We start from the raw sequence: 12,134 nt of genomic DNA, 5'->3' as shown, positions 1-12,134 counted from the left end.
GCAGAAGGAGACAACGTTTCAGAAAAGGCATTGTAGCAAACCAAAAAAGAAATTTTAAGCGCAGCAGAGTAACCAGCGCACATACCTGTTAGCTCAGGTGAGTTTAAAAGGCTGCTGTTGATAACAAGGGCATTTGCTAAATAGATGGTGTGTGTGCAACAATATACTGAAAGGTCAATTATATTGTGCAGCTTATCTCACCACCTGTAGTTATTTAGGTGAAAGCTCCAAAATGCTTGCCTAATATGTCTGTTTATCCAAAAGGAAGTAAAAAGGGAGAGCTAGAAAGATAGCATTGCATCACATTACATGGCAATGCAATGCACAGTTGCTGAAGTTGAACCAAAATGAGCTTGTAATCTGGCTTCTGCAACTTTGAACATGAAAAATCCAATGAGGAGAAGAAAAGCAAAGCCAAAGAGTCCATCCCAAAATCCGACAAACAAGCAAAATGAACAAAAAACATTGAATTCAATTCTTTCTGATTTTAGAAACTGCATTAAAGAAGGGGTGCACCGGTCCTGGAGATACTGCAATACCAGGTCAATGCATGGAGTGGACAGAGCAAGCTCTTTTTCCATCTCCCTGTTCTAAAAATCCATTTAATATATGGTCCCCAGATAGGGGACGTATCAGATATTAAACTGATAAGAACAGATACTACACTTGATCTTAGCCAAAAGGCCGAGAAGCGATAACCAGAATTGGTTTCAAACTACGGAGCCACCCAAGGATCCTGAAAAGTCCATTTGTGGAGATGAGCTCCTGGACTCCCGTTAAGAAGACATGTTGTCAACCTCTAGATCCCTTACATGCCTGCACTTTTCGGCTTGCTGCTGCTGCAATCCACGCGTTTTAGATCTGCATAACTCCACCTCTTTAAACACAGCACCTTCACCCCCTGCTGTTCCCACCCGCCTCAACACCGTTGGAAGGGAGGAGAACCAATTAAGGCGGGGGGTGGGGTGGAACGAGCAGCTGTCTACCCTTAGCAGGAGGGCTCCTGATTACATACCTCTCCTGCTGCTGCTGCTGCTGGCTGTCCAGCAGCAGACTGAAGGTGGCTGCTGCTGTGCACAGGTATATAAAGGCTCAGAGCCTATTATGACACGCGCAGCCAGCGTTCCATTGCCACATTCCATCTACTGCAGGCAGGATACCTGGCTGGCTGAATGTCGCTGAGAAGCTCACAGAGACCGCCATAAGCAACAGTTTAACAGAATGCCACAGACTAATCAACCAAACTTTTTGGGTTGGGTTCTCTTTTATAGTCTGCAGGCATTAAATGAAAGAAGTCAGTGTTCCAGCAGAGGGAGACAACGTTTCAGAAAAGGCATTGTAGCAAACCAAAAAAGAAATTTTAAGCGCAGCAGAGTAACCAGCGCACATACCTGTTAGCTCAGGTGAGTTTAAAAGGCTGCTGTTGATAACAAGGGCATTTGCTAAATAGATGGTGTGTGTGCAACAATATACTGAAAGGTCAATTATATTGTGCAGCTTATCTCACCACCTGTAGTTATTTAGGTGAAAGCTCCAAAATGCTTGCCTAATATGTCTGTTTATCCAAAAGGAAGTAAAAAGGGAGAGCTAGAAAGATAGCATTGCATCACATTACATGGCAATGCAATGCACAGTTGCTGAAGTTGAACCAAAATGAGCTTGTAATCTGGCTTCTGCAACTTTGAACATGAAAAATCCAATGAGGAGAAGAAAAGCAAAGCCAAAGAGTCCATCCCAAAATCCGACAAACAAGCAAAATGAACAAAAAACATTGAATTCAATTCTTTCTGATTTTAGAAACTGCATTAAAGAAGGGGTGCACCGGTCCTGGAGATACTGCAATACCAGGTCAATGCGTGGAGTGGACAGAGCAAGCTCTTTTTCCATCTCCCTGTTCTAAAAATCCATTTAATATATGGTCCCCAGATAGGGGACGTATCAGATATTAAACTGATAAGAACAGATACTACACTTGATCTTAGCCAAAAGGCCGAGAAGCGATAACCAGAATTGGTTTCAAACTACGGAGCCACCCAAGGATCCTGAAAAGTCCATTTGTGGAGATGAGCTCCTGGACTCCCGTTAAGAAGACATGTTGTCAACCTCTAGATCCCTTACATGCCTGCACTTTTCGGCTTGCTGCTGCTGCAATCCACGCGTTTTAGATCTGCATAACTCCACCTCTTTAAACACAGCACCTTCACCCCCTGCTGTTCCCACCCGCCTCAACACCGTTGGAAGGGAGGAGAACCAATTAAGGCGGGGGGTGGGGTGGAACGAGCAGCTGTCTACCCTTAGCAGGAGGGCTCCTGATTACATACCTCTCCTGCTGCTGCTGCTGCTGGCTGTCCAGCAGCAGACTGAAGGTGGCTGCTGCTGTGCACAGGTATATAAAGGCTCAGAGCCTATTATGACACGCGCAGCCAGCGTTCCATTGCCACATTCCATCTACTGCAGGCAGGATACCTGGCTGGCTGAATGTCGCTGAGAAGCTCACAGAGACCGCCATAAGCAACAGTTTAACAGAATGCCACAGACTAATCAACCAAACTTTTTGGGTTGGGTTCTCTTTTATAGTCTGCAGGCATTAAATGAAAGAAGTCAGTGTTCCAGCAGAGGGAGACAACGTTTCAGAAAAGGCATTGTAGCAAACCAAAAAAGAAATTTTAAGCGCAGCAGAGTAACCAGCGCACATACCTGTTAGCTCAGGTGAGTTTAAAAGGCTGCTGTTGATAACAAGGGCATTTGCTAAATAGATGGTGTGTGTGCAACAATATACTGAAAGGTCAATTATATTGTGCAGCTTATCTCACCACCTGTAGTTATTTAGGTGAAAGCTCCAAAATGCTTGCCTAATATGTCTGTTTATCCAAAAGGAAGTAAAAAGGGAGAGCTAGAAAGATAGCATTGCATCACATTACATGGCAATGCAATGCACAGTTGCTGAAGTTGAACCAAAATGAGCTTGTAATCTGGCTTCTGCAACTTTGAACATGAAAAATCCAATGAGGAGAAGAAAAGCAAAGCCAAAGAGTCCATCCCAAAATCCGACAAACAAGCAAAATGAACAAAAAACATTGAATTCAATTCTTTCTGATTTTAGAAACTGCATTAAAGAAGGGGTGCACCGGTCCTGGAGATACTGCAATACCAGGTCAATGCGTGGAGTGGACAGAGCAAGCTCTTTTTCCATCTCCCTGTTCTAAAAATCCATTTAATATATGGTCCCCAGATAGGGGACGTATCAGATATTAAACTGATAAGAACAGATACTACACTTGATCTTAGCCAAAAGGCCGAGAAGCGATAACCAGAATTGGTTTCAAACTACGGAGCCACCCAAGGATCCTGAAAAGTCCATTTGTGGAGATGAGCTCCTGGACTCCCGTTAAGAAGACATGTTGTCAACCTCTAGATCCCTTACATGCCTGCACTTTTCGGCTTGCTGCTGCTGCAATCCACGCGTTTTAGATCTGCATAACTCCACCTCTTTAAACACAGCACCTTCACCCCCTGCTGTTCCCACCCGCCTCAACACCGTTGGAAGGGAGGAGAACCAATTAAGGCGGGGGGTGGGGTGGAACGAGCAGCTGTCTACCCTTAGCAGGAGGGCTCCTGATTACATACCTCTCCTGCTGCTGCTGCTGCTGGCTGTCCAGCAGCAGACTGAAGGTGGCTGCTGCTGTGCACAGGTATATAAAGGCTCAGAGCCTATTATGACACGCGCAGCCAGCGTTCCATTGCCACATTCCATCTACTGCAGGCAGGATACCTGGCTGGCTGAATGTCGCTGAGAAGCTCACAGAGACCGCCATAAGCAACAGTTTAACAGAATGCCACAGACTAATCAACAAACTTTTTGGGTTGGGTTCTCTTTTATAGTCTGCAGGCATTAAATGAAAGAAGTCAGTGTTCCAGCAGAGGGAGACAACGTTTCAGAAAAGGCATTGTAGCAAACCAAAAAAGAAATTTTAAGCGCAGCAGAGTAACCAGCGCACATACCTGTTAGCTCAGGTGAGTTTAAAAGGCTGCTGTTGATAACAAGGGCATTTGCTAAATAGATGGTGTGTGTGCAACAATATACTGAAAGGTCAATTATATTGTGCAGCTTATCTCACCACCTGTAGTTATTTAGGTGAAAGCTCCAAAATGCTTGCCTAATATGTCTGTTTATCCAAAAGGAAGTAAAAAGGGAGAGCTAGAAAGATAGCATTGCATCACATTACATGGCAATGCAATGCACAGTTGCTGAAGTTGAACCAAAATGAGCTTGTAATCTGGCTTCTGCAACTTTGAACATGAAAAATCCAATGAGGAGAAGAAAAGCAAAGCCAAAGAGTCCATCCCAAAATCCGACAAACAAGCAAAATGAACAAAAAACATTGAATTCAATTCTTTCTGATTTTAGAAACTGCATTAAAGAAGGGGTGCACCGGTCCTGGAGATACTGCAATACCAGGTCAATGCGTGGAGTGGACAGAGCAAGCTCTTTTTCCATCTCCCTGTTCTAAAAATCCATTTAATATATGGTCCCCAGATAGGGGACGTATCAGATATTAAACTGATAAGAACAGATACTACACTTGATCTTAGCCAAAAGGCCGAGAAGCGATAACCAGAATTGGTTTCAAACTACGGAGCCACCCAAGGATCCTGAAAAGTCCATTTGTGGAGATGAGCTCCTGGACTCCCGTTAAGAAGACATGTTGTCAACCTCTAGATCCCTTACATGCCTGCACTTTTCGGCTTGCTGCTGCTGCAATCCACGCGTTTTAGATCTGCATAACTCCACCTCTTTAAACACAGCACCTTCACCCCCTGCTGTTCCCACCCGCCTCAACACCGTTGGAAGGGAGGAGAACCAATTAAGGCGGGGGGTGGGGTGGAACGAGCAGCTGTCTACCCTTAGCAGGAGGGCTCCTGATTACATACCTCTCCTGCTGCTGCTGCTGGCTGTCCAGCAGCAGACTGAAGGTGGCTGCTGCTGTGCACAGGTATATAAAGGCTCAGAGCCTATTATGACACGCGCAGCCAGCGTTCCATTGCCACATTCCATCTACTGCAGGCAGGATACCTGGCTGGCTGAATGTCGCTGAGAAGCTCACAGAGACCGCCATAAGCAACAGTTTAACAGAATGCCACAGACTAATCAACCAAACTTTTTGGGTTGGGTTCTCTTTTATAGTCTGCAGGCATTAAATGAAAGAAGTCAGTGTTCCAGCAGAAGGAGACAACGTTTCAGAAAAGGCATTGTAGCAAACCAAAAAAGAAATTTTAAGCGCAGCAGAGTAACCAGCGCACATACCTGTTAGCTCAGGTGAGTTTAAAAGGCTGCTGTTGATAACAAGGGCATTTGCTAAATAGATGGTGTGTGTGCAACAATATACTGAAAGGTCAATTATATTGTGCAGCTTATCTCACCACCTGTAGTTATTTAGGTGAAAGCTCCAAAATGCTTGCCTAATATGTCTGTTTATCCAAAAGGAAGTAAAAAGGGAGAGCTAGAAAGATAGCATTGCATCACATTACATGGCAATGCAATGCACAGTTGCTGAAGTTGAACCAAAATGAGCTTGTAATCTGGCTTCTGCAACTTTGAACATGAAAAATCCAATGAGGAGAAGAAAAGCAAAGCCAAAGAGTCCATCCCAAAATCCGACAAACAAGCAAAATGAACAAAAAACATTGAATTCAATTCTTTCTGATTATAGAAACTGCATTAAAGAAGGGGTGCACCGGTCCTGGAGATACTGCAATACCAGGTCAATGCGTGGAGTGGACAGAGCAAGCTCTTTTTCCATCTCCCTGTTCTAAAAATCCATTTAATATATGGTCCCCAGATAGGGGACGTATCAGATATTAAACTGATAAGAACAGATACTACACTTGATCTTAGCCAAAAGGCCGAGAAGCGATAACCAGAATTGGTTTCAAACTACGGAGCCACCCAAGGATCCTGAAAAGTCCATTTGTGGAGATGAGCTCCTGGACTCCCGTTAAGAAGACATGTTGTCAACCTCTAGATCCCTTACATGCCTGCACTTTTCGGCTTGCTGCTGCTGCAATCCACGCGTTTTAGATCTGCATAACTCCACCTCTTTAAACACAGCACCTTCACCCCCTGCTGTTCCCACCCGCCTCAACACCGTTGGAAGGGAGGAGAACCAATTAAGGCGGGGGGTGGGGTGGAACGAGCAGCTGTCTACCCTTAGCAGGAGGGCTCCTGATTACATACCTCTCCTGCTGCTGCTGCTGCTGGCTGTCCAGCAGCAGACTGAAGGTGGCTGCTGCTGTGCACAGGTATATAAAGGCTCAGAGCCTATTATGACACGTGCAGCCAGCGTTCCATTGCCACATTCCATCTACTGCAGGCAGGATACCTGGCTGGCTGAATGTCGCTGAGAAGCTCACAGAGACCGCCATAAGCAACAGTTTAACAGAATGCCACAGACTAATCAACCAAACTTTTTGGGTTGGGTTCTCTTTTATAGTCTGCAGGCATTAAATGAAAGAAGTCAGTGTTCCAGCAGAGGGAGACAACGTTTCAGAAAAGGCATTGTAGCAAACCAAAAAAGAAATTTTAAGCGCAGCAGAGTAACCAGCGCACATACCTGTTAGCTCAGGTGAGTTTAAAAGGCTGCTGTTGATAACAAGGGCATTTGCTAAATAGATGGTGTGTGTGCAACAATATACTGAAAGGTCAATTATATTGTGCAGCTTATCTCACCACCTGTAGTTATTTAGGTGAAAGCTCCAAAATGCTTGCCTAATATGTCTGTTTATCCAAAAGGAAGTAAAAAGGGAGAGCTAGAAAGAAAGTATTGCATCACATTACATGGCAATGCAATGCACAGTTGCTGAAGTTGAACCAAAATGAGCTTGTAATCTGGCTTCTGCAACTTTGAACATGAAAAATCCAATGAGGAGAAGAAAAGCAAAGCCAAAGAGTCCATCCCAAAATCCGACAAACAAGCAAAATGAACAAAAAACATTGAATTCAATTCTTTCTGATTTTAGAAACTGCATTAAAGAAAGGGTGCACCGGTCCTGGAGATACTGCAATACCAGGTCAATGCGTGGAGTGGACAGAGCAAGCTCTTTTTCCATCTCCCTGTTCTAAAAATCCATTTAATATATGGTCCCCAGATAGGGGACGTATCAGATATTAAACTGATAAGAACAGATTTTTTTTTTTTTTCTTTCTTTTTTTTTTCGAAAGCCCGAATTCGTGTACAAAACCCGAGTGCGCTTAAAAAAGTGACAAGTGCCACAAAAAAAGTGCACTAGGATGCTGGTCTTCTTGAAACCCTCTCCAAAAGGAGAAGGGTCCCCCAAACCATTCCCCGTCCCTCCGAGCCAGAAGGCCACAGCGAGGAACAGGGACAAATAGCCACCTCCAGCCGGAGCCAGAGGCGACCCAATCTTACCCCCAGCACCTGCCCGAGTTCTCACCCGAGCAAGGCACTGGGAGCCAAAGACTGTGCTCCCCTCCCGGAAGAGGGGAGCCAACAACGCTCTCCTCCCGAAAGAGGAGAGCCAGGGGTGTTCAGGGGGGAGCGGAACCTTATGGCCACACACTCCCCCCCTAGACCTGCCAAGAGAGGAACCTGTAAGGGAACCGCATCCCGACAAAATCCTAGCAGGACGTGACACACGTGAATAAGTGGACACACAGTGACAAAGAAATTAAATAAATAGTGAAGGTTTCACAGTATAATACTGCCCGGACCTTCGACCGGGAATTGAAAAATTCCCCATCCTAAGGCCAGAAGGCCCGGAATAAGGGTGTGTGTGAAGAAAGAAATATTGAAGTGCTAGTGCAAATGTGCCATAAACTCAAGTGGGGTTCCCAATCCCAGTGAGTTAAGGCACACCAGGGTCACCACTCCTGGGGCACTTCACACTTCGGGCTTTCGATCTTCCCCGGCTCAATGGCGTCGATCCTGGGGGGCCATGCTTTCCACCAGATGACTATATTAGCCACCTGGCGTACTAACAAGCGCCTAAACCCCAGTGTGCATAATGTATCAATCTACTAGGGCGGCAAACATCCAAAACCACCTTTTCGAAAGATACTACACTTGATCTTAGCCAAAAGGCCGAGAAGCAATAACCAGAATTGGTTTCAAACTACGGAGCCACCCAAGGATCCTGAAAAGTCCATTTGTGGAGATGAGCTCCTGGACTCCCGTTAAGAAGACATGTTGTCAACCTCTAGATCCCTTACATGCCTGCACTTTTCGGCTTGCTGCTGCTGCAATCCACGCGTTTTAGATCTGCATAACTCCACCTCTTTAAACACAGCACCTTCACCCCCTGCTGTTCCCACCCGCCTCAACACCGTTGGAAGGGAGGAGAACCAATTAAGGCGGGGGGTGGGGTGGAACGAGCAGCTGTCTACCCTTAGCAGGAGGGCTCCTGATTACATACCTCTCCTGCTGCTGCTGCTGCTGGCTGTCCAGCAGCAGACTGAAGGTGGCTGCTGCTGTGCACAGGTATATAAAGGCTCAGAGCCTATTATGACACGCGCAGCCAGCGTTCCATTGCCACATTCCATCTACTGCAGGCAGGATACCTGGCTGGCTGAATGTCGCTGAGAAGCTCACAGAGACCGCCATAAGCAACAGTTTAACAGAATGCCACAGACTAATCAACCAAACTTTTTGGGTTGGGTTCTCTTTTATAGTCTGCAGGCATTAAATGAAAGAAGTCAGTGTTCCAGCAGAGGGAGACAACGTTTCAGAAAAGGCATTGTAGCAAACCAAAAAAGAAATTTTAAGCGCAGCAGAGTAACCAGCGCACATACCTGTTAGCTCAGGTGAGTTTAAAAGGCTGCTGTTGATAACAAGGGCATTTGCTAAATAGATGGTGTGTGTGCAACAATATACTGAAAGGTCAATTATATTGTGCAGCTTATCTCACCACCTGTAGTTATTTAGGTGAAAGCTCCAAAATGCTTGCCTAATATGTCTGTTTATCCAAAAGGAAGTAAAAAGGGAGAGCTAGAAAGATAGCATTGCATCACATTACATGGCAATGCAATGCACAGTTGCTGAAGTTGAACCAAAATGAGCTTGTAATCTGGCTTCTGCAACTTTGAACATGAAAAATCCAATGAGGAGAAGAAAAGCAAAGCCAAAGAGTCCATCCCAAAATCCGACAAACAAGCAAAATGAACAAAAAACATTGAATTCAATTCTTTCTGATTTTAGAAACTGCATTAAAGAAGGGGTGCACCGGTCCTGGAGATACTGAAATACCAGGTCAATGCGTGGAGTGGACAGAGCAAGCTCTTTTTCCATCTCCCTGTTCTAAAAATCCATTTAATATATGGTCCCCAGATAGGGGACGTATCAGATATTAAACTGATAAGAACAGATTTTTTTTTTTTTTCGAAAGCCCGAATTCGTGTACAAAACCCGAGTGCGCTTAAAAAAAGTGACAAGTGCCACAAAAAAAGTGCACTAGGATGCTGGTCTTCTTGAAACCCTCTCCAAAAGGAGAAGGGTCCCCCAAACCATTCCCCGTCCCTCCGAGCCAGAAGGCCACAGCGAGGAACAGGGACAAATAGCCACCTCCAGCCAAAGCCAGAGGCGACCCAATCTTACCCCCAGCACCTGCCCGAGTTCTCACCCGAGCAAGGCACTGGAGCCAAAGACTGTGCTCCCCTCCCGGAAGAGGGGAGCCAACAACGCTCTCCTCCCGAAAGAGGAGAGCCAGGGGGGTTCAGGGGGGAGCGGAACCTGATGGCCACACACTCCCCCCCTAGACCTGCCAAGAGAGGAACCCGTAAGGGAACCGCATCCCGACAAAATCCTAGTAAGGACGTGGACACACGTGAAAAAGTGGACACACAGTGACAAAAAAATTAAATAAATAATGAAGGTTTCACAGTATAATACTGCCCGGACCTTCGACCGGGAATTGAAAAATTCCCCATCCTAAGGCCAGAAGGCCCGGAATAAGGGTGTGTGTGAAGAAAGAAATATTGAAGTGCTAGTGCAAATGTGCCATAAACTCAAGTGGGGTTCCCAATCCCAGTGAGTTAAGGCACCCCAGGGTCACCACTCCTGGGGCACTTCACACTTCGGGCTTTCGATCTTCCCCGGCCCAATGGCGTCGATCCTGGGAGGCCATGCTTTCCACCAGATGACTATATTAGCCACCTGGCGTACTAACAAGCGCCTAAACCCCAGTGTGCATAATGTATCAATCTACTAGGGCGGCCAACATCCAAAACCGCCTTTTCGAAAGATACTACACTTGATCTTAGCCAAAAGGCCGAGAAGCGATAACCAGAATTGGTTTCAAACTACGGAGCCACCCAAGGATCCTGAAAAGTCCATTTGTGGAGATGAGCTCCTGGACTCCCGTTAAGAAGACATGTTGTCAACCTCTAGATCCCTTACATGCCTGCACTTTTCGGCTTGCTGCTGCTGCAATCCACGCGTTTTAGATCTGCATAACTCCACCTCTTTAAACACAGCACCTTCACCCCCTGCTGTTCCCACCCGCCTCAACACCGTTGGAAGGGAGGAGAACCAATTAAGGCGGGGGGTGGGGTGGAACGAGCAGCTGTCTACCCTTAGCAGGAGGGCTCCTGATTACATACCTCTCCTGCTGCTGCTGCTGCTGGCTGTCCAGCAGCAGACTGAAGGTGGCTGCTGCTGTGCACAGGTATATAAAGGCTCAGAGCCTATTATGACACGCGCAGCCAGCGTTCCATTGCCACATTCCATCTACTGCAGGCAGGATACCTGGCTGGCTGAATGTCGCTGAGAAGCTCACAGAGACCACCATAAGCAACAGTTTAACAGAATGCCACAGACTAATCAACCAAACTTTTTGGGTTGGGTTCTCTTTTATAGTCTGCAGGCATTAAATGAAAGAAGTCAGTGTTCCAGCAGAAGGAGACAACGTTTCAGAAAAGGCATTGTAGCAAACCAAAAAAGAAATTTTAAGCGCAGCAGAGTAACCAGCGCACATACCTGTTAGCTCAGGTGAGTTTAAAAGGCTGCTGTTGATAACAAGGGCATTTGCTAAATAGATGGTGTGTGTGCAACAATATACTGAAAGGTCAATTATATTGTGCAGCTTATCTCACCACCTGTAGTTATTTAGGTGAAAGCTCCAAAATGCTTGCCTAATATGTCTGTTTATCCAAAAGGAAGTAAAAAGGGAGAGCTAGAAAGATAGCATTGCATCACATTACATGGCAATGCAATGCACAGTTGCTGAAGTTGAACCAAAATGAGCTTGTAATCTGGCTTCTGCAACTTTGAACATGAAAAATCCAATGAGGAGAAGAAAAGCAAAGCCAAAGAGTCCATCCCAAAATCCGACAAACAAGCAAAATGAACAAAAAACATTGAATTCAATTCTTTCTGATTTTAGAAACTGCATTAAAGAAGGGGTGCACCGGTCCTGGAGATACTGCAATACCAGGTCAATGCGTGGAGTGGACAGAGCAAGCTCTTTTTCCATCTCCCTGTTCTAAAAATCCATTTAATATATGGTCCCCAGATAGGGGACGTATCAGATATTAAACTGATAAGAACAGATTTTTTTTTTGATTGAAGCTGCATCCAAGGCACTGAAAAATGTGACCGAAGTCACACCAAAACAGCGCACGAGGCGAGGATTCATGTGGACCCTTCCCGGAGGAGAGGGTCCCCAATAAACCATCCCCATCCCTCCGAGCCAGAAGGCCACAGCGAGGGTCAGGGATCTCCGATGCTCTCCCTAGCCGAAGCCGGAGAAGAGCCGTTTTCGTGCTCCCAGCTTCCATCTAGGCTGCCACCCTAGTGGAGCTGTAGCCTGTGTTGGTTTCTCAGCCCAAAGCTGACCGGACCTCCGACCGGGTTTATAAAAATTCCCCTTCCTAGCCCGGAGGCCAGGAATAGGGGGGGTTGCTCAGAAAGTATGATTGGCAAAGGTGCGGCGTGCAACGAAGCCAAGTCTTTCTGGGGTTCCCAGTCCCAGTAAGCTTGGACTCCCACCAGGGCGCCTACTCCTGGGGCACATTGCTCCAAAGCCCTCACACTTACCCAGCCTAGTGACTTCGATCCTGGAGGGCCATGTTTTCCATCAGATAACTCTATGAGCCACCTGGCGTACTAACAAGTGCACCAAAC

General features: G+C 46.1%; 8 non-coding genes and 2 pseudogenes across 8 annotated transcripts; all 10 read right to left on the bottom strand.

Moving 5' to 3' along the window:
• Positions 1-505: 505 nt before the first annotated feature.
• LOC141245430 (U2 spliceosomal RNA) lies at positions 506-696 on the bottom strand. Its single transcript, XR_012309255.1, has one exon. It is a non-coding gene; the product is annotated as a U2 spliceosomal RNA (small nuclear RNA).
• A 1,115-nt stretch (positions 697-1,811) lies between these two features.
• Positions 1,812-2,002, bottom strand: LOC141245410 (U2 spliceosomal RNA). The gene has a single exon (XR_012309236.1). It is a non-coding gene; the product is annotated as a U2 spliceosomal RNA (small nuclear RNA).
• A 1,115-nt stretch (positions 2,003-3,117) lies between these two features.
• On the bottom strand, positions 3,118-3,308 carry LOC141245398 (U2 spliceosomal RNA). The gene has a single exon (XR_012309225.1). It is a non-coding gene; the product is annotated as a U2 spliceosomal RNA (small nuclear RNA).
• A 1,114-nt stretch (positions 3,309-4,422) lies between these two features.
• LOC141245514 (U2 spliceosomal RNA) lies at positions 4,423-4,613 on the bottom strand. The gene has a single exon (XR_012309326.1). It is a non-coding gene; the product is annotated as a U2 spliceosomal RNA (small nuclear RNA).
• Positions 4,614-5,725: 1,112 nt separating this feature from the next.
• Positions 5,726-5,916, bottom strand: LOC141245502 (U2 spliceosomal RNA). The gene has a single exon (XR_012309315.1). It is a non-coding gene; the product is annotated as a U2 spliceosomal RNA (small nuclear RNA).
• Positions 5,917-7,031: 1,115 nt separating this feature from the next.
• On the bottom strand, positions 7,032-7,223 carry LOC141245464 (U2 spliceosomal RNA). Its single transcript, XR_012309286.1, has one exon. It is a non-coding gene; the product is annotated as a U2 spliceosomal RNA (small nuclear RNA).
• Positions 7,224-8,019: 796 nt separating this feature from the next.
• Positions 8,020-8,111, bottom strand: LOC141245474 (U2 spliceosomal RNA; annotated as a pseudogene).
• Positions 8,112-9,226: 1,115 nt separating this feature from the next.
• On the bottom strand, positions 9,227-9,410 carry LOC141245462 (U2 spliceosomal RNA). Its single transcript, XR_012309284.1, has one exon. It is a non-coding gene; the product is annotated as a U2 spliceosomal RNA (small nuclear RNA).
• A 791-nt stretch (positions 9,411-10,201) lies between these two features.
• LOC141245470 (U2 spliceosomal RNA) lies at positions 10,202-10,293 on the bottom strand (annotated as a pseudogene).
• Positions 10,294-11,408: 1,115 nt separating this feature from the next.
• On the bottom strand, positions 11,409-11,594 carry LOC141245447 (U2 spliceosomal RNA). The gene has a single exon (XR_012309271.1). It is a non-coding gene; the product is annotated as a U2 spliceosomal RNA (small nuclear RNA).
• Between the last annotated feature and the right edge of the window lie 540 nt (positions 11,595-12,134).

This window comes from Phyllobates terribilis, unplaced genomic scaffold (genome assembly GCF_046119375.1).
Source record: "Phyllobates terribilis strain yellow unplaced genomic scaffold, ASM4611937v1 Scaffold_1861__1_contigs__length_200102, whole genome shotgun sequence".
Classification (NCBI taxonomy): Eukaryota; Metazoa; Chordata; class Amphibia; order Anura; family Dendrobatidae; genus Phyllobates; species Phyllobates terribilis.
The sequence above is the reverse complement of the archived record's forward strand: the minus strand, read 5'-3'. Positions and strand labels throughout refer to the sequence as shown.